This window comes from Bidens hawaiensis, unplaced genomic scaffold (genome assembly GCF_021521415.1).
Source record: "Bidens hawaiensis isolate Kalapana, Puna unplaced genomic scaffold, B.hawaiensis_p1.1 tig00016744_1, whole genome shotgun sequence".
Classification (NCBI taxonomy): Eukaryota; Viridiplantae; Streptophyta; class Magnoliopsida; order Asterales; family Asteraceae; genus Bidens; species Bidens hawaiensis.
The window spans coordinates 57,969-81,581 of NW_027492534.1; the positions used below are offsets into that span (position 1 = coordinate 57,969).

Consider the following 23,613-nt stretch of genomic DNA (forward strand, 5'->3'; position numbering starts at 1 on the left):
TGAACTTCGCCTGCAAGCTAAGTTCGCCTGATGAACTTCGCCTGCAAGCTAAGTTCACCTGATGACAAGTTCGCCTGAGGTTTAAGTTCGCCTGATGACAAGTTCGCCTGAGGTTTAAGTTCGCCTGATGATAAGTTCGCCTGAGGTTTAACTTCGCCTAAAGCTAAGTTCGCCTGAGGTTTAACTTCGCCTAAAGCTAAGTTCGCCTGAGGTTTAACTTCGCCTGATGTGACATCTGACCCGATCCGACCCGACCCAGGTACCCGTTTCTCTGACCCGATCTCTTTCTTTTATGATTTAATATTTATTTGTACTTATATTTTATTTTTAATAATAATAATATATATTTCCTTCCCGCCTCTTTCTCTCTCTTTTTCTTTCCGCCGTCCTGTCCCTCTCCTTTTCTCTCTTTCCGCCTTCTTTTCCCTCTTGTCGCCGTCCCGCCCTTACGCCTTGTTTCCCTCTCTTCTAACTCTTTGCTTGTCCTTTGTTCCTTCCCGCCTAAGGTTGTCTGCGCAGCTCCACGCGCCAGACTCCCTTACAAGGAATCCTGCGTGAAGACCACCTGTTTCAGCGATACGCGAGACGAACTCTTCTCGCAGCGCGCTAAGAATTGTAATTCTTCTCGCAGTGCGCGAAGGACGGAAGTTCTTCCCGCGACGCGCTAAGGATTTGTAGTTCTTCTCGCAGCGCGCTAAGAATCGTAGTTCATCCCTCGACGCGCGAAGAATTATAGTTCTTCCCGCGGCGCGTTAGGAATTTTAGTTCCTCCCGCGGCGCGCTAAGAAATGTGATTCTTCCCGCGGCGCGCTTAGAAATGGTAGTTCTTTCCGCGACGCGTTAAGGTTGGTTCCGTCTGCCTTCGCGCTCTCTTGACCTTCTGTGTCTGCCTTCGCGCCTTAGCCTTCTCGCGCTAAACCCTTTGAGTTTTCTTCTGTTTAATCTAGCCGTTGCTTTTGTGTTGTCTTATCTTTTGAGCTGTTGACCTAATCTGCTTTATGTCTGAAAAGCCACTTTTGGCGCAGCATGCGCACCAACCCCATTGGTTGGCAGAAAAAGTGACTGACATTATCTTTTGAGATCTGCTTTTTCCATGCTTGACCAGTAACTTTATCTGTCCTCTCCCATGCCTTTTTCTGAATCCTGTCAGCCTTTTCCTCTTTTTCCCTGCTACCATATCTTTTGATATCTTTACTTTTCAGAACTTTTTACTGTTGATATCCTTTCTTTTACTTTTGGAGATCTTTTCTAGGGTTTGTGTCCCCTAGGGTTTGCCTATATATAGTACTATTTTCTTAACACTTCACACACTACACTTATTCTCTTCCTCCCTTTTTGCTCTCTGCCGTTGTTCTTCAGCCGCCTCCCTCCTCTCTTGCCTCCGTTTTCTCCTCTCCTCTGCCCTGTTTTCCGGTAATATATTATATATATTAACTTACTTATTAATTATGCTAACTTATAATCAAGACTTAACCCAATCATTAAAACAATAATCTTTAATTATAGGTTAACTTGTGCTTGTTTAAAGTTGGTTCTTGCTTTATCTTACACCGCATCGTTTATCAAGTGAGTAATCTCGTACCTAATCCCTTTTTGCTTTTAATGTTTTGGGATGTTCATGTGTTCATACAAACTTAGAGTCTTAAACTTGTTTATGAGCTTTAGTCGCGCAGTATCCCATGTGTTGAGGACGTTTACTTGGCTGTTTATTTGTATGTGTGTATCATTAACCGCTTTGTTCGGCCTATTCCGCAGTTTTCATGGATCCATTAGATGAACACGGGAGACCTATCGTTTACGGTTTTCTTTGTTTACACTTGCACAGATGTTTTCTCGTTTTTGTGCTCAATTGGGAGCACGGATTGAACTATGAACTATGAGTTATGAGCTATTTAGGCTTGATCACAATCTGATTGCACCCTTGTTAAACACCAGACATACACATGTTGCGCGCAGATTTATGATTATCTATGTATTGTATTAAACTTGATTTCTCACCAACACGCAAGTGTTTGACGTTTATTTTAACACATGTTCAGGTTTGCAGTAGCTGTTTTGGAGCTTGTGGACACATAGGACGTTTTTACTTTTGGACCTAGATTAAAATGTATCAAGACAAGTTATTGCTGTTCGAATATTTTGATTTATAATATATTGATTATGTTGGTTTATTTATATCTTATGTATACGTTGCGCATGCGTGAATGAATATATTTATTAAATATTGACACCCAATAGTGTCACGAGTAATGAAACAATATGTGGCGCCCCGATGTATAATCCGCCTTTGGTCGGGGTGTTACAGATTGGTATCAGAGCCAGGTTGACTTTAGGATAGGTGGTTAGACGTAACGGCCTAGAATACCTAAGAGTCCCTTCTCGCGCATGAGAGAAATCTCATGTTTGCACGCTTATTGTTAATTACTCGTTATTTATGAATATGCTCGCACTTGCGCAGTATATGATTTTATGTTTTATTTCGCGATATTTCGATTTTTGCTGAATTTCGATTTTTATTGATTTTTCTTGCCTATTCGTTTGTTGGGATTTGAAGATCCGAAAAGTCATGGTGATACATGAATAGTTGATTTTCAATTTCCATTTACGATTATGTTCTGAGGTTGGAGACTTGAAAAGTCATGGTGATACATGAATTGTCAACCTCCAATACTCATTTTCTTGTGTATTTTATATTGAAGATTGAAAAGTCATGGTGATACATGAATCGTCAATCTCCAATACTCGTTTGCTCGTATATTTTAAATTGGGAATTCGGAAAGTCATGGTGATACATGAATTGTCGATTCTTGATTCGAATTTGTTACCTTTATTAAGTCTGCATTTAGGATCATTTATTTTACTTTAACTTTTGACTGTAACTGACTCCGCGAAACCAAGCTTTATGAGATTAAAACTTTGCGCTAAAACCAAGATATTAACTAAAATTAAAATTTTTATAGAATGCCTCCGCTATCAGCTCGCCATCTCAAGAAGAAAGAAGCCGCGCGCAGACGTTCGCTGCAACGTTCCCAGGAAATGGCCGCCGCAATAGCCCAAGCCTTGAGCCAAAACAATACCTCGAGTTATAACATTAAGTCCTTTAACGCGGGTAACCCTCCAAAGTTCACAGGTCTTGAAGGAGCCACCGTGATGCTCCAATGGCTCGAAAAGATTGAAAACACTTTCCTCCATACCCAATGCCCCTCAGACAGACGAACCCTATATGCTTCCAGTGTCCTGGAATCCAGAGCGCTTACGTGGTGGAATGGAGTAGCTCATGCGCGTGGCGCAGAAGCTGCTTCCAGCATGCTCTGGGAGGAATTTAAGGAAATTCTTACGCGAGAATTCTGCCCTCCCAACGAAGTTAAGCGCCTGGAGGAGGAATTTTGGAATCTTAAGCAGTACAGCGGTGAAGCGCGCGAGTACGCGACGCGCTTCCATGAACTAAGTTTGCTTGTCCCTCACCTTGTTACCCCTTCCCGCCGAGCCATAGAGAAATTCCTTGGGGGTCTCCCCATGGAAATTCAAGATTCTGTATGGGCCAGAAACCCAGTTACCCTCTCTGACGCCATTGAGTTGGCCGCTGTGCTCAGCGACAACCATGTCAGAGCAGGAACCCTGTTTCTGCGGGGAACTGAGAAGACCAAACTCACCAAGACTGCCCCTGAACCAACAGAAACCAAACCTGAACCCTCAAACCGTAACAACCTCAAGCGCAGGCGCAAGGCCTATGCGCTTACCAACCCGCCCATTGTCCAGCAACCCGCATACCAACCTCCAGTTTACACGCCTAACCCTCTGTCAGCCTACCCAACTCCCCCTATAGTTCACAACTATGCCCTAACCAATCCAGCACTCCCTGCCCTGCCACCTAAGAAACCTTACACAGGAAATCAACCCTTTTGCCCAACCTGTAGACTTCACCACCCAACCCAAACCCCGTGTCGTCAATGTAACCGATGTGGCCGCGTTGGTCACTCTGCTGAGTTCTGTAAAATCCTTCCCGCCAATCCAATTGCGCCAACACCACCAGTTTACCCGCAAAACCCACAACCAACATACCAAAACCCACGACCCAGGTCGTGCTATAACTGCGGTGATCCCAGTCATTTCCGGAACGCGTGCCCGAGACTACAAGTGCAAATCACCCAAGCGAATCCGGTGAACCAGATTTCAAACCAAGTGACGCGTGGACGAGCTTTTAACATAACCGCGCACCAAGCGCAAGCGAATAATGACGTAGTTAATGGTACATTTTTGCTTAACGGATTTTATGCTTCTATACTTTTTGATACTGGCGCCGATCGAAGTTTTATCTCTCGCGCCTTCGAGCAGAAGCTTGCGCGACCGCGCAACGATTTAAAAGAAGATTTTTCAGTTGAATTGGCTAATGGCGAAATTGTTTTAATTAACTCTGTGATTAAAGATTGCACGCTTAACCTTAACGAAAACGATTTTCTGATCGACCTCATCCCCATGCCTCTTGGAAGCTTTGATGTTATCATTGGTATGGACTGGCTCTCGAAGAATCGCGCCGAAGTTATTTGCGCCAAGAAGATGATTCGCATACCTCGAGAAAATGGTGATCTTCATATCTACGGCGAGAAACCCTCCCGCGGTCTTAAACTTATGTCTTGCGCCGAAGCCCAAAGACTCATGCGGAAGAAGTGTGTTGCATTCTTAGCCCATGTGGTTAAACCTGCTGAAGAGAAGAAGCTTCGCGATATCCCTGTTGTGCGTGATTTCCCTGAAGTTTTTCCTGATGATCTTCCTGGTATCCCTCCCGCTCGTGAAGTCGAGTTCCGTATTGATCTTGTCCCTGGTGCTTCCCCCGTAGCTAAATCTCCTTATCGTCTTGCACCCGCTGAGATGCAAGAATTGGCCAGCCAACTTCAAGAGTTGACTGCTAAAGGATTCATTCGCCCTAGCTCTTCGCCCTGGGGTGCTCCGGTGTTGTTCGTTAAAAAGAAAGATGGATCGTTTCGCATGTGTATTGATTACCGCGAGTTGAACAAACTCACCATTAAAAACCGGTATCCCTTATCGCGTATTGACGACCTCTTTGATCAACTCCAAGGTGCCTCTTGTTTCTCGAAGATTGATCTCCGCTCTGGCTATCACCAGTTGCGCATCCGCGATGAAGATGTTCCGAAGACTGCTTTTCGAACTCGTTATGGCCATTTTGAATTCTTGGTCATGTCCTTCGGTTTAACCAACGCACCCGCCGTTTTCATGGATCTAATGAATCGGGTGTGTAGGCCTTTCTTGGATAAATTCGTGATTGTGTTTATCGATGATGTTCTGGTGTATTCTAAGACCAAGGCCGAGCACGAGCAACATCTTCGGTTGGTGTTGCAAAAGCTTAGAGCTGAGCAACTCTATGCTAAGCTTTCCAAGTGTGAATTCTGGTCTGATGAAGTACAGTTTCTTGGTCATGTTGTAAACAAGATGGGTATTCATGTCGACCCATCCAAAATTGAAGCAATCAAGAACTGGATTACGCCATCCTCTCCTTCTGAGATCCGTTCCTTTCTGGGCTTAGCTGGTTATTACCGGCGCTTCATTTCGAACTTCTCGAAGATCGCTTTGCCTTTAACAGCTCTAACTCACAAAGGTAAACCATATATTTGGGGCTCGAAGCAAGAAGAAGCCTTTCTAACGCTCAAGCGTTTGTTGTGTGAAGCTCCTGTTCTTGCGCTACCTGAGGGTAATGATGATTTTGTCGTGTATTGCGATGCATCCAACCAAGGACTCGGTTGTGTTCTTATGCAACGAGGCAAGGTTATCGCTTACGCATCAAGGCAACTTAAGGTTCATGAAAAGAATTATACAACTCACGACCTCGAACTTGGTGCAGTTGTTTTTGCCTTGAAGATCTGGAGACACTACCTTTATGGTACTAAGTGTATCCTCTACACTGACCATAAAAGCCTTCAGCATATCTTTGATCAAAAGGAACTTAACATGAGGCAACGCCGATGGAACGAACTCATCAGCGATTACGATTGTGAGATCCGGTATCATCCTGGTAAGGCTAATGTGGTAGCCGATGCGCTCAGCCGAAAACCCTGCCAGCTTAACTGTATCTTGCCGCGCACGCAGCTTCACTTTGCGCCGACTCAGAGCAATCTTGAATCACGCATTCGCGACGCGCAGCGCGCATCCATCAGTAATGGTAACCTTCCCGCCGAGTTAGCGTGTGGCGCGGAAACGCATTTTGTGCCCAATCTGAGTGGAATTCTCTGTTATCTCAATCGCATCTGGATTCCCTTTGATGAGAATCTTCGCGCTGATATCCTGAGTGAAGCGCATAAATCTCGGTATTCTATTCATCCTGGCGCTGATAAGATGTACAAGGATTTGCGCATAACTTATTGGTGGCCCGGTATGAAAAAGGATATTGCTGTGTTCGTAGCTAAATGCCTGACTTGTTCTAAAGTAAAAGCTGAACACCAACGCCCATCTGGTTTGCTCGAACAACCAGAAATTCCTACGTGGAAATGGGAATGTGTAGCGATGGACTTTATTACCAAGTTACCTTTGACAGCAAGCAAACATGATAGCATTTGGGTAATAGTGGATCGATTGACTAAGTCTGCTCACTTTCTGCCCATTCGTGAAAACTACCGTGTTGAGCATCTCGCGCAGCTTTATGTCAAGGAAATTGTCTGCCGCCATGGTACTCCTTTGAGCATCATATCCGATCGCGATGGCCGTTTTATATCTCGCTTTTGGAAATCTCTCCAATCTGCGCTAGGAACTCGCTTGGACATGAGTACGGCATATCATCCCCAGACTGACGGTCAGTCTGAGCGAACTATTCAAACTCTTGAGGATATGCTCCGATCTAGTGTTCTTGATTTTGGAGGTAATTGGGATTCACACCTGCCTTTGATCGAGTTCTCTTATAACAACAGCTATCATTCCAGTATCGGTATGGCCCCATTTGAAGCACTTTACGGTCGTAAGTGCCGCTCCCCGATTTGTTGGAGCGAAGTGGGTGAAACTCAAATCACAGGACCCGAACTTGTTCAAGAGACAACCGATAAAATCGCCAAGATCCGTGATCATCTGCTGACTGCCAGAAGCCGACAGAAGAGTTACGCAGATCGTAGGCGAAAGCCTCTCGAATTTCAAGTTGGTGATCTTGTTCTCCTCAAAGTGTCGCCTTGGAAAGGTGTTGTCCGCTTTGGGAAGAAGGGTAAGCTTGCTCCTCGATATGTTGGACCATTCAAGATTCTCGCGCGTGTGGGAAAAGTTGCCTACAGACTTGACCTGCCGCCCGCGCTCAGTAATGTGCATCCAACGTTCCATGTATCCAATCTCAAGAAGTGTTTAGCTGACGAGAACCTTCACATTCCACTTGATGAAGTTCAAATTGATGAATCTATGCATTTCGTTGAGAAGCCTGTTGAGATTATGGATCGCGAGGTTAAGCAAACCAAGCGCAGTCGTATCCCTATCGTGAAAGTTCGCTGGGAGTCCAAGCGCGGAGCCGAGTTTACATGGGAAAGGGAAGATCAAATGAAGATCAAGTACCCGCACCTGTTCTCTGCGCAACCTACTTCGAGATAAATTTCGGGACGAAATTTCTTAAAGTAGGGGAGACTGTGACATCTGACCCGATCCGACCCGACCCAGGTACCCGTTTCTCTGACCCGATCTCTTTCTTTTATGATTTAATATTTATTTGTACTTATATTTTATTTTTAATAATAATAATATATATTTCCTTCCCGCCTCTTTCTCTCTCTTTTTCTTTCCGCCGTCCTGTCCCTCTCCTTTTCTCTCTTTCCGCCTTCTTTTCCCTCTTGTCGCCGTCCCGCCCTTACGCCTTGTTTCCCTCTCTTCTAACTCTTTGCTTGTCCTTTGTTCCTTCCCGCCTAAGGTTGTCTGCGCAGCTCCACGCGCCAGACTCCCTTACAAGGAATCCTGCGTGAAGACCACCTGTTTCAGCGATACGCGAGACGAACTCTTCTCGCAGCGCGCTAAGAATTGTAATTCTTCTCGCAGTGCGCGAAGGACGGAAGTTCTTCCCGCGACGCGCTAAGGATTTGTAGTTCTTCTCGCAGCGCGCTAAGAATCGTAGTTCATCCCTCGACGCGCGAAGAATTATAGTTCTTCCCGCGGCGCGTTAGGAATTTTAGTTCCTCCCGCGGCGCGCTAAGAAATGTGATTCTTCCCGCGGCGCGCTTAGAAATGGTAGTTCTTTCCGCGACGCGTTAAGGTTGGTTCCGTCTGCCTTCGCGCTCGCGCTCTCTTGACCTTCTGTGTCTGCCTTCGCGCCTTAGCCTTCTCGCGCTAAACCCTTTGAGTTTTCTTCTGTTTAATCTAGCCGTTGCTTTTGTGTTGTCTTATCTTTTGAGCTGTTGACCTAATCTGCTTTATGTCTGAAAAGCCACTTTTGGCGCAGCATGCGCACCAACCCCATTGGTTGGCAGAAAAAGTGACTGACATTATCTTTTGAGATCTGCTTTTTCCATGCTTGACCAGTAACTTTATCTGTCCTCTCCCATGCCTTTTTCTGAATCCTGTCAGCCTTTTCCTCTTTTTCCCTGCTACCATATCTTTTGATATCTTTACTTTTCAGAACTTTTTACTGTTGATATCCTTTCTTTTACTTTTGGAGATCTTTTCTAGGGTTTGTGTCCCCTAGGGTTTGCCTATATATAGTACTATTTTCTTAACACTTCACACACTACACTTATTCTCTTCCTCCCTTTTTGCTCTCTGCCGTTGTTCTTCAGCCGCCTCCCTCCTCTCTTGCCTCCGTTTTCTCCTCTCCTCTGCCCTGTTTTCCGGTAATATATTATATATATTAACTTACTTATTAATTATGCTAACTTATAATCAAGACTTAACCCAATCATTAAAACAATAATCTTTAATTATAGGTTAACTTGTGCTTGTTTAAAGTTGGTTCTTGCTTTATCTTACACCGCATCGTTTATCAAGTGAGTAATCTCGTACCTAATCCCTTTTTGCTTTTAATGTTTTGGGATGTTCATGTGTTCATACAAACTTAGAGTCTTAAACTTGTTTATGAGCTTTAGTCGCGCAGTATCCCATGTGTTGAGGACGTTTACTTGGCTGTTTATTTGTATGTGTGTATCATTAACCGCTTTGTTCGGCCTATTCCGCAGTTTTCATGGATCCATTAGATGAACACGGGAGACCTATCGTTTACGGTTTTCTTTGTTTACACTTGCACAGATGTTTTCTCGTTTTTGTGCTCAATTGGGAGCACGGATTGAACTATGAACTATGAGTTATGAGCTATTTAGGCTTGATCACAATCTGATTGCACCCTTGTTAAACACCAGACATACACATGTTGCGCGCAGATTTATGATTATCTATGTATTGTATTAAACTTGATTTCTCACCAACACGCAAGTGTTTGACGTTTATTTTAACACATGTTCAGGTTTGCAGTAGCTGTTTTGGAGCTTGTGGACACATAGGACGTTTTTACTTTTGGACCTAGATTAAAATGTATCAAGACAAGTTATTGCTGTTCGAATATTTTGATTTATAATATATTGATTATGTTGGTTTATTTATATCTTATGTATACGTTGCGCATGCGTGAATGAATATATTTATTAAATATTGACACCCAATAGTGTCACGAGTAATGAAACAATATGTGGCGCCCCGATGTATAATCCGCCTTTGGTCGGGGTGTTACAGATTGGTATCAGAGCCAGGTTGACTTTAGGATAGGTGGTTAGACGTAACGGCCTAGAATACCTAAGAGTCCCTTCTCGCGCATGAGAGAAATCTCATGTTTGCACGCTTATTGTTAATTACTCGTTATTTATGAATATGCTCGCACTTGCGCAGTATATGATTTTATGTTTTATTTCGCGATATTTCGATTTTTGCTGAATTTCGATTTTTATTGATTTTTCTTGCCTATTCGTTTGTTGGGATTTGAAGATCCGAAAAGTCATGGTGATACATGAATAGTTGATTTTCAATTTCCATTTACGATTATGTTCTGAGGTTGGAGACTTGAAAAGTCATGGTGATACATGAATTGTCAACCTCCAATACTCATTTTCTTGTGTATTTTATATTGAAGATTGAAAAGTCATGGTGATACATGAATCGTCAATCTCCAATACTCGTTTGCTCGTATATTTTAAATTGGGAATTCGGAAAGTCATGGTGATACATGAATTGTCGATTCTTGATTCGAATTTGTTACCTTTATTAAGTCTGCATTTAGGATCATTTATTTTACTTTAACTTTTGACTGTAACTGACTCCGCGAAACCAAGCTTTATGAGATTAAAACTTTGCGCTAAAACCAAGATATTAACTAAAATTAAAATTTTTATAGAATGCCTCCGCTATCAGCTCGCCATCTCAAGAAGAAAGAAGCCGCGCGCAGACGTTCGCTGCAACGTTCCCAGGAAATGGCCGCCGCAATAGCCCAAGCCTTGAGCCAAAACAATACCTCGAGTTATAACATTAAGTCCTTTAACGCGGGTAACCCTCCAAAGTTCACAGGTCTTGAAGGAGCCACCGTGATGCTCCAATGGCTCGAAAAGATTGAAAACACTTTCCTCCATACCCAATGCCCCTCAGACAGACGAACCCTATATGCTTCCAGTGTCCTGGAATCCAGAGCGCTTACGTGGTGGAATGGAGTAGCTCATGCGCGTGGCGCAGAAGCTGCTTCCAGCATGCTCTGGGAGGAATTTAAGGAAATTCTTACGCGAGAATTCTGCCCTCCCAACGAAGTTAAGCGCCTGGAGGAGGAATTTTGGAATCTTAAGCAGTACAGCGGTGAAGCGCGCGAGTACGCGACGCGCTTCCATGAACTAAGTTTGCTTGTCCCTCACCTTGTTACCCCTTCCCGCCGAGCCATAGAGAAATTCCTTGGGGGTCTCCCCATGGAAATTCAAGATTCTGTATGGGCCAGAAACCCAGTTACCCTCTCTGACGCCATTGAGTTGGCCGCTGTGCTCAGCGACAACCATGTCAGAGCAGGAACCCTGTTTCTGCGGGGAACTGAGAAGACCAAACTCACCAAGACTGCCCCTGAACCAACAGAAACCAAACCTGAACCCTCAAACCGTAACAACCTCAAGCGCAGGCGCAAGGCCTATGCGCTTACCAACCCGCCCATTGTCCAGCAACCCGCATACCAACCTCCAGTTTACACGCCTAACCCTCTGTCAGCCTACCCAACTCCCCCTATAGTTCACAACTATGCCCTAACCAATCCAGCACTCCCTGCCCTGCCACCTAAGAAACCTTACACAGGAAATCAACCCTTTTGCCCAACCTGTAGACTTCACCACCCAACCCAAACCCCGTGTCGTCAATGTAACCGATGTGGCCGCGTTGGTCACTCTGCTGAGTTCTGTAAAATCCTTCCCGCCAATCCAATTGCGCCAACACCACCAGTTTACCCGCAAAACCCACAACCAACATACCAAAACCCACGACCCAGGTCGTGCTATAACTGCGGTGATCCCAGTCATTTCCGGAACGCGTGCCCGAGACTACAAGTGCAAATCACCCAAGCGAATCCGGTGAACCAGATTTCAAACCAAGTGACGCGTGGACGAGCTTTTAACATAACCGCGCACCAAGCGCAAGCGAATAATGACGTAGTTAATGGTACATTTTTGCTTTACGGATTTTATGCTTCTATACTTTTTGATACTGGCGCCGATCGAAGTTTTATCTCTCGCGCCTTCGAGCAGAAGCTTGCGCGACCGCGCAACGATTTAAAAGAAGATTTTTCAGTTGAATTGGCTAATGGCGAAACTGTTTTAATTAACTCTGTGATTAAAGATTGCACGCTTAACCTTAACGAAAACGATTTTCTGATCGACCTCATCCCCATGCCTCTTGGAAGCTTTGATGTTATCATTGGTATGGACTGGCTCTCGAAGAATCGCGCCGAAGTTATTTGCGCCAAGAAGATGATTCGCATACCTCGAGAAAATGGTGATCTTCATATCTACGGCGAGAAACCCTCCCGCGGTCTTAAACTTATGTCTTGCGCCGAAGCCCAAAGACTCATGCGGAAGAAGTGTGTTGCATTCTTAGCCCATGTGGTTAAACCTGCTGAAGAGAAGAAGCTTCGCGATATCCCTGTTGTGCGTGATTTCCCTGAAGTTTTTCCTGATGATCTTCCTGGTATCCCTCCCGCTCGTGAAGTCGAGTTCCGTATTGATCTTGTCCCTGGTGCTTCCCCCGTAGCTAAATCTCCTTATCGTCTTGCACCCGCTGAGATGCAAGAATTGGCCAGCCAACTTCAAGAGTTGACTGCTAAAGGATTCATTCGCCCTAGCTCTTCGCCCTGGGGTGCTCCGGTGTTGTTCGTTAAAAAGAAAGATGGATCGTTTCGCATGTGTATTGATTACCGCGAGTTGAACAAACTCACCATTAAAAACCGGTATCCCTTACCGCGTATTGACGACCTCTTTGATCAACTCCAAGGTGCCTCTTGTTTCTCGAAGATTGATCTCCGCTCTGGCTATCACCAGTTGCGCATCCGCGATGAAGATGTTCCGAAGACTGCTTTTCGAACTCGTTATGGCCATTTTGAATTCTTGGTCATGTCCTTCGGTTTAACCAACGCACCCGCCGTTTTCATGGATCTAATGAATCGGGTGTGTAGGCCTTTCTTGGATAAATTCGTGATTGTGTTTATCGATGATGTTCTGGTGTATTCTAAGACCAAGGCCGAGCACGAGCAACATCTTCGGTTGGTGTTGCAAAAGCTTAGAGCTGAGCAACTCTATGCTAAGCTTTCCAAGTGTGAATTCTGGTCTGATGAAGTACAGTTTCTTGGTCATGTTGTAAACAAGATGGGTATTCATGTCGACCCATCCAAAATTGAAGCAATCAAGAACTGGATTACGCCATCCTCTCCTTCTGAGATCCGTTCCTTTCTGGGCTTAGCTGGTTATTACCGGCGCTTCATTTCGAACTTCTCGAAGATCGCTTTGCCTTTAACAGCTCTAACTCACAAAGGTAAACCATATATTTGGGGCTCGAAGCAAGAAGAAGCCTTTCTAACGCTCAAGCGTTTGTTGTGTGAAGCTCCTGTTCTTGCGCTACCTGAGGGTAATGATGATTTTGTCGTGTATTGCGATGCATCCAACCAAGGACTCGGTTGTGTTCTTATGCAACGAGGCAAGGTTATCGCTTACGCATCAAGGCAACTTAAGGTTCATGAAAAGAATTATACAACTCACGACCTCGAACTTGGTGCAGTTGTTTTTGCCTTGAAGATCTGGAGACACTACCTTTATGGTACTAAGTGTATCCTCTACACTGACCATAAAAGCCTTCAGCATATCTTTGATCAAAAGGAACTTAACATGAGGCAACGCCGATGGAACGAACTCATCAGCGATTACGATTGTGAGATCCGGTATCATCCTGGTAAGGCTAATGTGGTAGCCGATGCGCTCAGCCGAAAACCCTGCCAGCTTAACTGTATCTTGCCGCGCACGCAGCTTCACTTTGCGCCGACTCAGAGCAATCTTGAATCACGCATTCGCGACGCGCAGCGCGCATCCATCAGTAATGGTAACCTTCGCGCCGAGTTAGCGTGTGGCGCGGAAACGCATTTTGTGCCCAATCTGAGTGGAATTCTCTGTTATCTCAATCGCATCTGGATTCCCTTTGATGAGAATCTTCGCGCTGATATCCTGAGTGAAGCGCATAAATCTCGGTATTCTATTCATCCTGGCGCTGATAAGATGTACAAGGATTTGCGCATAACTTATTGGTGGCCCGGTATGAAAAAGGATATTGCTGTGTTCGTAGCTAAATGCCTGACTTGTTCTAAAGTAAAAGCTGAACACCAACGCCCATCTGGTTTGCTCGAACAACCAGAAATTCCTACGTGGAAATGGGAATGTGTAGCGATGGACTTTATTACCAAGTTACCTTTGACAGCAAGCAAACATGATAGCATTTGGGTAATAGTGGATCGATTGACTAAGTCTGCTCACTTTCTGCCCATTCGTGAAAACTACCGTGTTGAGCATCTCGCGCAGCTTTATGTCAAGGAAATTGTCTGCCGCCATGGTACTCCTTTGAGCATCATATCCGATCGCGATGGCCGTTTTATATCTCGCTTTTGGAAATCTCTCCAATCTGCGCTAGGAACTCGCTTGGACATGAGTACGGCATATCATCCCCAGACTGACGGTCAGTCTGAGCGAACTATTCAAACTCTTGAGGATATGCTCCGATCTAGTGTTCTTGATTTTGGAGGTAATTGGGATTCACACCTGCCTTTGATCGAGTTCTCTTATAACAACAGCTATCATTCCAGTATCGGTATGGCCCCATTTGAAGCACTTTACGGTCGTAAGTGCCGCTCCCCGATTTGTTGGAGCGAAGTGGGTGAAACTCAAATCACAGGACCCGAACTTGTTCAAGAGACAACCGATAAAATCGCCAAGATCCGTGATCATCTGCTGACTGCCAGAAGCCGACAGAAGAGTTACGCAGATCGTAGGCGAAAGCCTCTCGAATTTCAAGTTGGTGATCTTGTTCTCCTCAAAGTGTCGCCTTGGAAAGGTGTTGTCCGCTTTGGGAAGAAGGGTAAGCTTGCTCCTCGATATGTTGGACCATTCAAGATTCTCGCGCGTGTGGGAAAAGTTGCCTACAGACTTGACCTGCCGCCCGCGCTCAGTAATGTGCATCCAACGTTCCATGTATCCAATCTCAAGAAGTGTTTAGCTGACGAGAACCTTCACATTCCACTTGATGAAGTTCAAATTGATGAATCTATGCATTTCGTTGAGAAGCCTGTTGAGATTATGGATCGCGAGGTTAAGCAAACCAAGCGCAGTCGTATCCCTATCGTGAAAGTTCGCTGGGAGTCCAAGCGCGGAGCCGAGTTTACATGGGAAAGGGAAGATCAAATGAAGATCAAGTACCCGCACCTGTTCTCTGCGCAACCTACTTCGAGATAAATTTCGGGACGAAATTTCTTAAAGTAGGGGAGACTGTGACATCTGACCCGATCCGACCCGACCCAGGTACCCGTTTCTCTGACCCGATCTCTTTCTTTTATGATTTAATATTTATTTGTACTTATATTTTATTTTTAATAATAATAATATATATTTCCTTCCCGCCTCTTTCTCTCTCTTTTTCTTTCCGCCGTCCTGTCCCTCTCCTTTTCTCTCTTTCCGCCTTCTTTTCCCTCTTGTCGCCGTCCCGCCCTTACGCCTTGTTTCCCTCTCTTCTAACTCTTTGCTTGTCCTTTGTTCCTTCCCGCCTAAGGTTGTCTGCGCAGCTCCACGCGCCAGACTCCCTTACAAGGAATCCTGCGTGAAGACCACCTGTTTCAGCGATACGCGAGACGAACTCTTCTCGCAGCGCGCTAAGAATTGTAATTCTTCTCGCAGTGCGCGAAGGACGGAAGTTCTTCCCGCGACGCGCTAAGGATTTGTAGTTCTTCTCGCAGCGCGCTAAGAATCGTAGTTCATCCCTCGACGCGCGAAGAATTATAGTTCTTCCCGCGGCGCGTTAGGAATTTTAGTTCCTCCCGCGGCGCGCTAAGAAATGTGATTCTTCCCGCGGCGCGCTTAGAAATGGTAGTTCTTTCCGCGACGCGTTAAGGTTGGTTCCGTCTGCCTTCGCGCTCGCGCTCTCTTGACCTTCTGTGTCTGCCTTCGCGCCTTAGCCTTCTCGCGCTAAACCCTTTGAGTTTTCTTCTGTTTAATCTAGCCGTTGCTTTTGTGTTGTCTTATCTTTTGAGCTGTTGACCTAATCTGCTTTATGTCTGAAAAGCCACTTTTGGCGCAGCATGCGCACCAACCCCATTGGTTGGCAGAAAAAGTGACTGACATTATCTTTTGAGATCTGCTTTTTCCATGCTTGACCAATAACTTTATCTGTCCTCTCCCATGCCTTTTTCTGAATCCTGTCAGCCTTTTCCTCTTTTTCCCTGCTACCATATCTTTTGATATCTTTACTTTTCAGAACTTTTTACTGTTGATATCCTTTCTTTTACTTTTGGAGATCTTTTCTAGGGTTTGTGTCCCCTAGGGTTTGCCTATATATAGTACTATTTTCTTAACACTTCACACACTACACTTATTCTCTTCCTCCCTTTTTGCTCTCTGCCGTTGTTCTTCAGCCGCCTCCCTCCTCTCTTGCCTCCGTTTTCTCCTCTCCTCTGCCCTGTTTTCCGGTAATATATTATATATATTAACTTACTTATTAATTATGCTAACTTATAATCAAGACTTAACCCAATCATTAAAACAATAATCTTTAATTATAGGTTAACTTGTGCTTGTTTAAAGTTGGTTCTTGCTTTATCTTACACCGCATCGTTTATCAAGTGAGTAATCTCGTACCTAATCCCTTTTTGCTTTTAATGTTTTGGGATGTTCATGTGTTCATACAAACTTAGAGTCTTAAACTTGTTTATGAGCTTTAGTCGCGCAGTATCCCATGTGTTGAGGACGTTTACTTGGCTGTTTATTTGTATGTGTGTATCATTAACCGCTTTGTTCGGCCTATTCCGCAGTTTTCATGGATCCATTAGATGAACACGGGAGACCTATCGTTTACGGTTTTCTTTGTTTACACTTGCACAGATGTTTTCTCGTTTTTGTGCTCAATTGGGAGCACGGATTGAACTATGAACTATGAGTTATGAGCTATTTAGGCTTGATCACAATCTGATTGCACCCTTGTTAAACACCAGACATACACATGTTGCGCGCAGATTTATGATTATCTATGTATTGTATTAAACTTGATTTCTCACCAACACGCAAGTGTTTGACGTTTATTTTAACACATGTTCAGGTTTGCAGTAGCTGTTTTGGAGCTTGTGGACACATAGGACGTTTTTACTTTTGGACCTAGATTAAAATGTATCAAGACAAGTTATTGCTGTTCGAATATTTTGATTTATAATATATTGATTATGTTGGTTTATTTATATCTTATGTATACGTTGCGCATGCGTGAATGAATATATTTATTAAATATTGACACCCAATAGTGTCACGAGTAATGAAACAATATGTGGCGCCCCGATGTATAATCCGCCTTTGGTCGGGGTGTTACACCTGAAGCCAAGTTCGCCCGAGGGTTAACTTCGCCTGAAGCCAAGTTCGCCCGAGGGTTAACTTCGCCTAAAGCCAAGTTTGATTAGAAAATAAATTATCAAGCGATAAGTTAATGTAAGCTAATACTAGGCCACCAGATTAGATCAGACGAGTATTGATACGTGTAACTTGTACAGTCAGCCGAGCTCAGATAGAGAAGGGATTTACAGCTATCAGAAAAAGAAGCAGAATTCAGGTGAGTTTCTAGCCCCATTCCTTGTTATGTTTTCGGGGCTGTGTGCATACTCGATGTGTTGTTAATACATTTATCCTAAGTGATAAGTGTATGTCATATGTGATATGTGTGATAGATATGAATGATTGTTTATCGGTACGCGAACGATCTTCGGATATTGCGCGTACTGTCAGGTTAAAAATAAAGGTACGAATATTATATATCGAAGATGTATGAATATTTCAAATGAATACTTGTCGGGGCGTGAACGATCTTCGGATATTGCACGTAACGACAAGGGGTATGGTTGTTAAATGAATGAGGTAAAGAATGCCTAGAGTGTTCTTATGTTATAATGTAAGTATGTGTATATAGGTACACGAATGGCATGTGTGTTCTACGTTCGACATAGTAAGTTAGGATGGCAAATCCCTCTAGCTTCTGTCGGACATAGACTCGGCTGGTAATGGCGTAGTTAAGGACTGCGAGCCTTATACGTGAAGTAGATGATATATGTAAACGTAGATAAGGACTGCGAACCTTATACGTAATGTAGATAGGCGTCAGCATAGGAAAGGACTGTGAACCTTATACGTGCTGTATTTGTAGCATAGGGGAGGACTGCGAACCTCGTACGTGCTATGAATTAGGTTGCAACATAGGGAAGGACTGCGAACCTTGTACGTGTTGTGGATGTATTTCAGCATAGGAAAGGACTGTGAACCTTATACGTGCTGATTTTGTAGCATAGGGGAGGACTGCGAACCTCGTACGTGCTATGAATTAGGTTGCAACATAGGGAAGGACTGCGAACCTTGTACGTGTTGTGGATGTACTATGGTATAGGGAAGGACCGCGATCCTTGTACGTACCATAAATGGTGAACATAGGTAAGGACTGCGAACCTTGTACGTGTTCACGACCTTGAGTACAGGTATAGACGGTGAACTATGAACGTACTCTCGGTAGACTGAGGTTAGTGATTGTAGATATGTATGTATGTATGGTAGCAAGTATGTATGTAGAACAGAAGGGCAACTAGTGAAGTATGGATATGTATCTACGGATATGTGTGTATGTGTATGTATTGTATGGCGTTCGATTAACTAGAACTCACTCAGCGTAGCTGACTTTTAGTATGCACGCAGGTGAGCTGATTATAGAGTTAGCATGAGGATGACACACGGCATGGATTGAACGGCTGGCATCTGAAGAAAGAAGTAAAGATGTTTTAAATATAAAGTTTTGTGTTATGGTATCAAAGAAAAGATTTAATGTTTTGTAACAAATGATTGATGTTTTATATTCCGCGAAAAGTTTTAATAAACTCTGATTTGAAGAACTGTGTTTATGAGTAAATCCGACGCTAAAGTAGGGTCACCGGGTTCGGGGCCTTACATAATGAGTCATGAGTCATGATGTTTAATAAAGTAGAATGGTAATATTTGATGCACAAGAATCCTATATTTGGATCCAAATTTGCCTTTACGTCGCTCCTTTTCGTTGTATTGATCATGAATTTATAAATCTCGTCATTTATGTTCATGCAAGCTTTAATTTTTTGGCCAATATTAATAATTTACAATTAATAAATATTTTATTATTTCTATAATAACGATTAATAAGCTTGTGAATATATTAGTCATGATTATGGTCGGATAGTTTTTTATTCGGTTTATTGTGATTGAAGCCCGCTGGCCACTACTCAAGTTTACTATAGCGTTTTTTTAAGAAATAAAGACAGGACAAATCTACAACCATCAGTAAATTTATTAAATATGCAAATCTTTTTATTCCCCTGAAAAGGATTATGAAAGTAGCGCATTTTTGTCTGCAAATTGTCATTGAATTTTTACGTAAAGCAATACCTAATAAATAAGTAGACATCCATTGTCACATGTTATAATTCCGTGAGTCTGACTCTTTCTTTTTTTCGCTTCTCTTATTTCATCTTTCAGCCAACCATTGTATTATCATAATATATAAATTTACAACTTACACTAAAGTAAATTTCATTTATTTAATATACATGCCTACATGGGTTTCTAGTTAATTATATGCGGGCATCTTCTTATTAAACTGGCAAAAATTTGTCAAGCTAGAATATAAGGGAACTAAAAATTGAATCATGTGTTTGTTTGATTGAATGAAATGAAATGAAATTCACATGTTATATACTATAATAATGTGTTTTGTTTGTAAATTCATTAAAGACAATGAAATGTAAACGAGGTTAAAGTTGGAATACAAAGGGACACAAAAAAATAAAAAGAGTATGAAGAATTGTAGTTTAAAAAAATCCTTAAACAATTCAAGAAAAATTATAATAAAAGAACCATAGCTGAAAATATAAATATAAAAAAAGTAAAAAAAAATTAAAATGTTTCTCCTACCATCCTTGTTTAAAAAAAAGTAAAAGAAAAACACTATATATCCATTGTGCTGCGGTAGTATAACAAGTTGTAAATTATTATGTTGTTTTTTCTTTTTTGTTTTGTATAACATATGTTGTTTTCATTATTTATGTCTATGAAAATATAGCAAGGCCCAGATAAATCACTTGATAATCGTGTCATAAAGACATAAATCACATCCGACATTATAATGGCATTGGAAAACCTATTTTTATATACCATGAGTTACTTCTGATAAGATTCAACGACAACAAATAAGATTCAATGATACTCTTTTTTTAGGCTTGGTTTGTTCTTTACGTGTATAGTTTTTTCGCATGAACAAAACAAATTGAAAGGGGCATATAGTTAACATTTATTTTCATTACAAAAACATAATATTTATGTAAAATCATATATAAATACATAACTATAAATAGTTCATTTATATACAAATGTATTTATAATTGACATTTTTTTTAATTTCCATTCGTGTGGTATACGGGTTAGTAATCTAGTACCTAATAAATAAGTAGCTATCCATAGTCACGTGCTATAATTTCATGAGTCTGACCTACTTTTTTTCGCTTCTCCTATTTCATCTTTCAGCCCTTCGTGTCCTCGTAATATATAAATTTACAACTTATGACACTAAATAAAATTTAATTTATTTAATATAGGGAAAATCTCATAGAATAGTAACCAACTTTCAAAAGTGTTCCAATTAGGTCACTGATACATATTTTCCCCAAATCAGGTCACTAAATCTTCAAATCAAGTCTCACCGATTTTTGTGTACGTCAAGAAAGAAATGGATGATAAGATGTGGGTGTCGGAATTTGCAATATATGTTGTTAAATTTAAAAATTTTAAAAAAACGTTAATTATATTAACATTTAAAAATAAAAAATCAAATTCACGTCGCCACTTAACGTCAACTTCAAAAAAAAGATAAAAAGATTTCCTATGTGAAACAGAAAAGAAATTGGCTAAAAAACCATGTTAAAACTTTTAATTTAATCAAACATGAAAGTTGAGTGACTTAATTGGAACACTTTTTAAAATTAAGTGACCTAATTGGAACACTTTTGAAAGTTGGTTACTATTCTATGAAGTTGCCCCTTTAATATACACAGCTTCTAGTTAACTTTATGCGGGCATCTTCTTATTAAACTGGCGAAAATTTGTCAAACTAAAATTTGAATGGAAGTGTTTGTTTGATGGAATGAAACTAAATTCACATGGTAAACTACAATAATTACAATAATGTGTGTTGTTTGTAAATTGATTAAAGATATAATTATTATTGGTTTAAAGATCATAGTAGCAATTATATGAAACAGAAGGCAAGCGGACAATAAGTTGCACCGCTACCCCTTTTTGAATTACAAAACACAATATTTTAAAAACCACATTCGCTGATCTTGGAGTCATAACATTACTATGCATGACCCGTTGAACTCTGGTAAGTAACTCCACAGCTTCAAGTGCGATCAAACCAAAAGTGTCAAAATGGTAAATTACATAGCCACCCCTTTCGTTTTTTGATACACTTTTAGAAGTTTTCCAAAATGTTTTTGGTTTGTGACCCTATCATTTTGATAACTTATCAACCTTTCAATCTTTATAGCACTTTCAATTTAAAAATTCTTTATATAAACCTTTAATGTTCTTCATTTTTCTTTATTGGTTCATCAACCTTTAGTAAAATTATAATTTGAATTTCTTTCTGTTTCTTGTTTCTTAAACTTTGAATTAGGTAATTAGATAGACTTTAATGGCATTTTAGTAAAAGTATACATATATAGGGTGGACGAACCGTATCTATGAGCGGATCTAGAATAATAGTTTTAAGGGTAGCTCAATTTTTTTTTTCTGAAACTACTCAATATCTAATTATGCAAATAATTTATAGTTATAATTGATGAATATGATTTTTCAAAGTTGAAAATGGATGCAAATGATAGTAGCAGTTAATTGTTAGTGTGTCATTTTGAAAATTGTAGTTTGGATAAAAAATAATGTGGATAACAGGTTTCAAATCCAAGTGATTTATAGTGTTGTTTGATACATATTGTTTTCTTAAGAATGCTAAAACCTTAAATATGTGCACTTCGCCGACAAAGTTGAGGGGTATCCTGGGCTACCCCTCAGCTCACCTGAATTCGCCCCTGAGTACATCCCACACCTTGCCAATCTTTCTTCGGTACCTAGATGGATTGGGTGGTGTTCCCACTCCATCCCGATCCAAAATCCAACCTCCATCTCGATCATACTTCTCGCAGCTAGTTTTTCTTCTTTGTTTGGCATAATGAGCAGTACAAAGATACCGCCCCATAGTGATTTTGGGTAGTACCACAAAAGGTGGGGCGGTGTTTCCACCGGTAGCGATGCGCCGCCGCCCCACCCCCTCCCAATCCACCCAAATAGAAAGTTTGAACTCTCCTTAATACATCATGAAAATTTGGGAAAACGGTTACTGGGCTAGGACTAACTGGTCTTGTTTCGTCCGTTGGGTTGCATCAAAGAAGTTGGCAATATAACCCCAACAAATTTGATTAGGTCCGTTAAAGTTAAATAAATGTGTAACATTCCCTTCGTTTTATTAAAAAACCAACAAACTTTTTGAGAATTGAGAAATATGAAGTTATATAGCTTATTAGAATTAGAATATAAATAAAACAGATTAAAGGTCACGCGTTGTAAGATGAGAAAAGTGACAAAGTCATGATAATCAATCTTACACAAATAAAATAAAACTAGATCACATGTAAAACAACTTTTAAATCGAAGTTTTATAGATTTTCTCGTATAATATTCATGTTATAACAAGATACTCATTAACTTGAATTAATCTTTTGAGATTTTGCGTTTGACAGTGTCAATGTTTTCTTTCACGGCATTGGCAGCTTCATCTGCCTTTTGAGGCACATTTTCTTTAATTTTCTTAGCCGCGTCTTTTGCAGCCTTCCATGCATCTTGTGCCGTTTGTTTCGCTTTATCGGCTATGTTTTCAGCCGCCCCAGCCACTTTCCCCGCGGCTTCTTTGGATTGACCCGCAATCTTTTGAATATGAGGAAAGTGTAAATAAGTGCATGTGTTCATTGTTCAAATAGATTGCAAATAAATTGTTATTGTGTTTCTTACATTTTCACTTTGAGAAGAAACATGTTCTTTTATTTTCTCACCGGCTTTCTTCGCCTCATCGACACCTCGTTTAGCAGCATCCGATGGTTGAGATCCCATGGAACGCACCTATTTAGAAAACATAATTTAATAGCTATTTCAAATCATAATAAGTAAATTTTCTCAACGCATTGAGAGCATTATTTTGGAGTGTGACATAAATTTATATGAGAAATAGTTCAAGTCACCTAACTTTATAATTATATCGTGCTATATTAAAACTTTATAAACTAATAATTTTGATAACTATAACAATACTTATGTGTTATATAAAACTATTGCTAATTGAACAATAATTAATTAATCAGTGTATATTGTTATGTTATGCACGCATCCATGCACATGTATTGAGAACGCATATGTATGTATGTACGTATAGCCATGTGAGTACGTGTGTATAGACAGACCTGGACATGTTTACAGGAAGTAGGGCGAAAGAACATGGAAAAGAAGGAGCAGCGGACGCATATGGTACGCGAGGTCTGAGCCATTGCAAGGCTAGCGGTCAGCGAAACTCCTGCCATATTTTATTTATCTTTTTATTTCATCTCATATGTTAATTGTATTTAAATGCATATTTTCTCATTCTGTTGTTGAAATTGTAAGAAGATACTTGTTTTTAGGAGCGGGAAAGAAGGAAAATAGATGGCAGTTGGCAGAAACTCATGTTTTTAGGTGTCCAAAATTAAATTAGGTAAATTAAAAAGACCAAAGATGTATTTATAATTTTTATTGTCCG

General features: G+C 41.4%; 1 pseudogene; it reads right to left on the bottom strand.

The window, feature by feature from the left end:
* LOC143551931 (putative kinase-like protein TMKL1 pseudogene) overlaps positions 1–22,026 on the bottom strand; it is a 39,728-nt pseudogene extending 17,702 nt beyond the window's left edge.
* Positions 22,027–23,613: the final 1,587 nt, after the last annotated feature.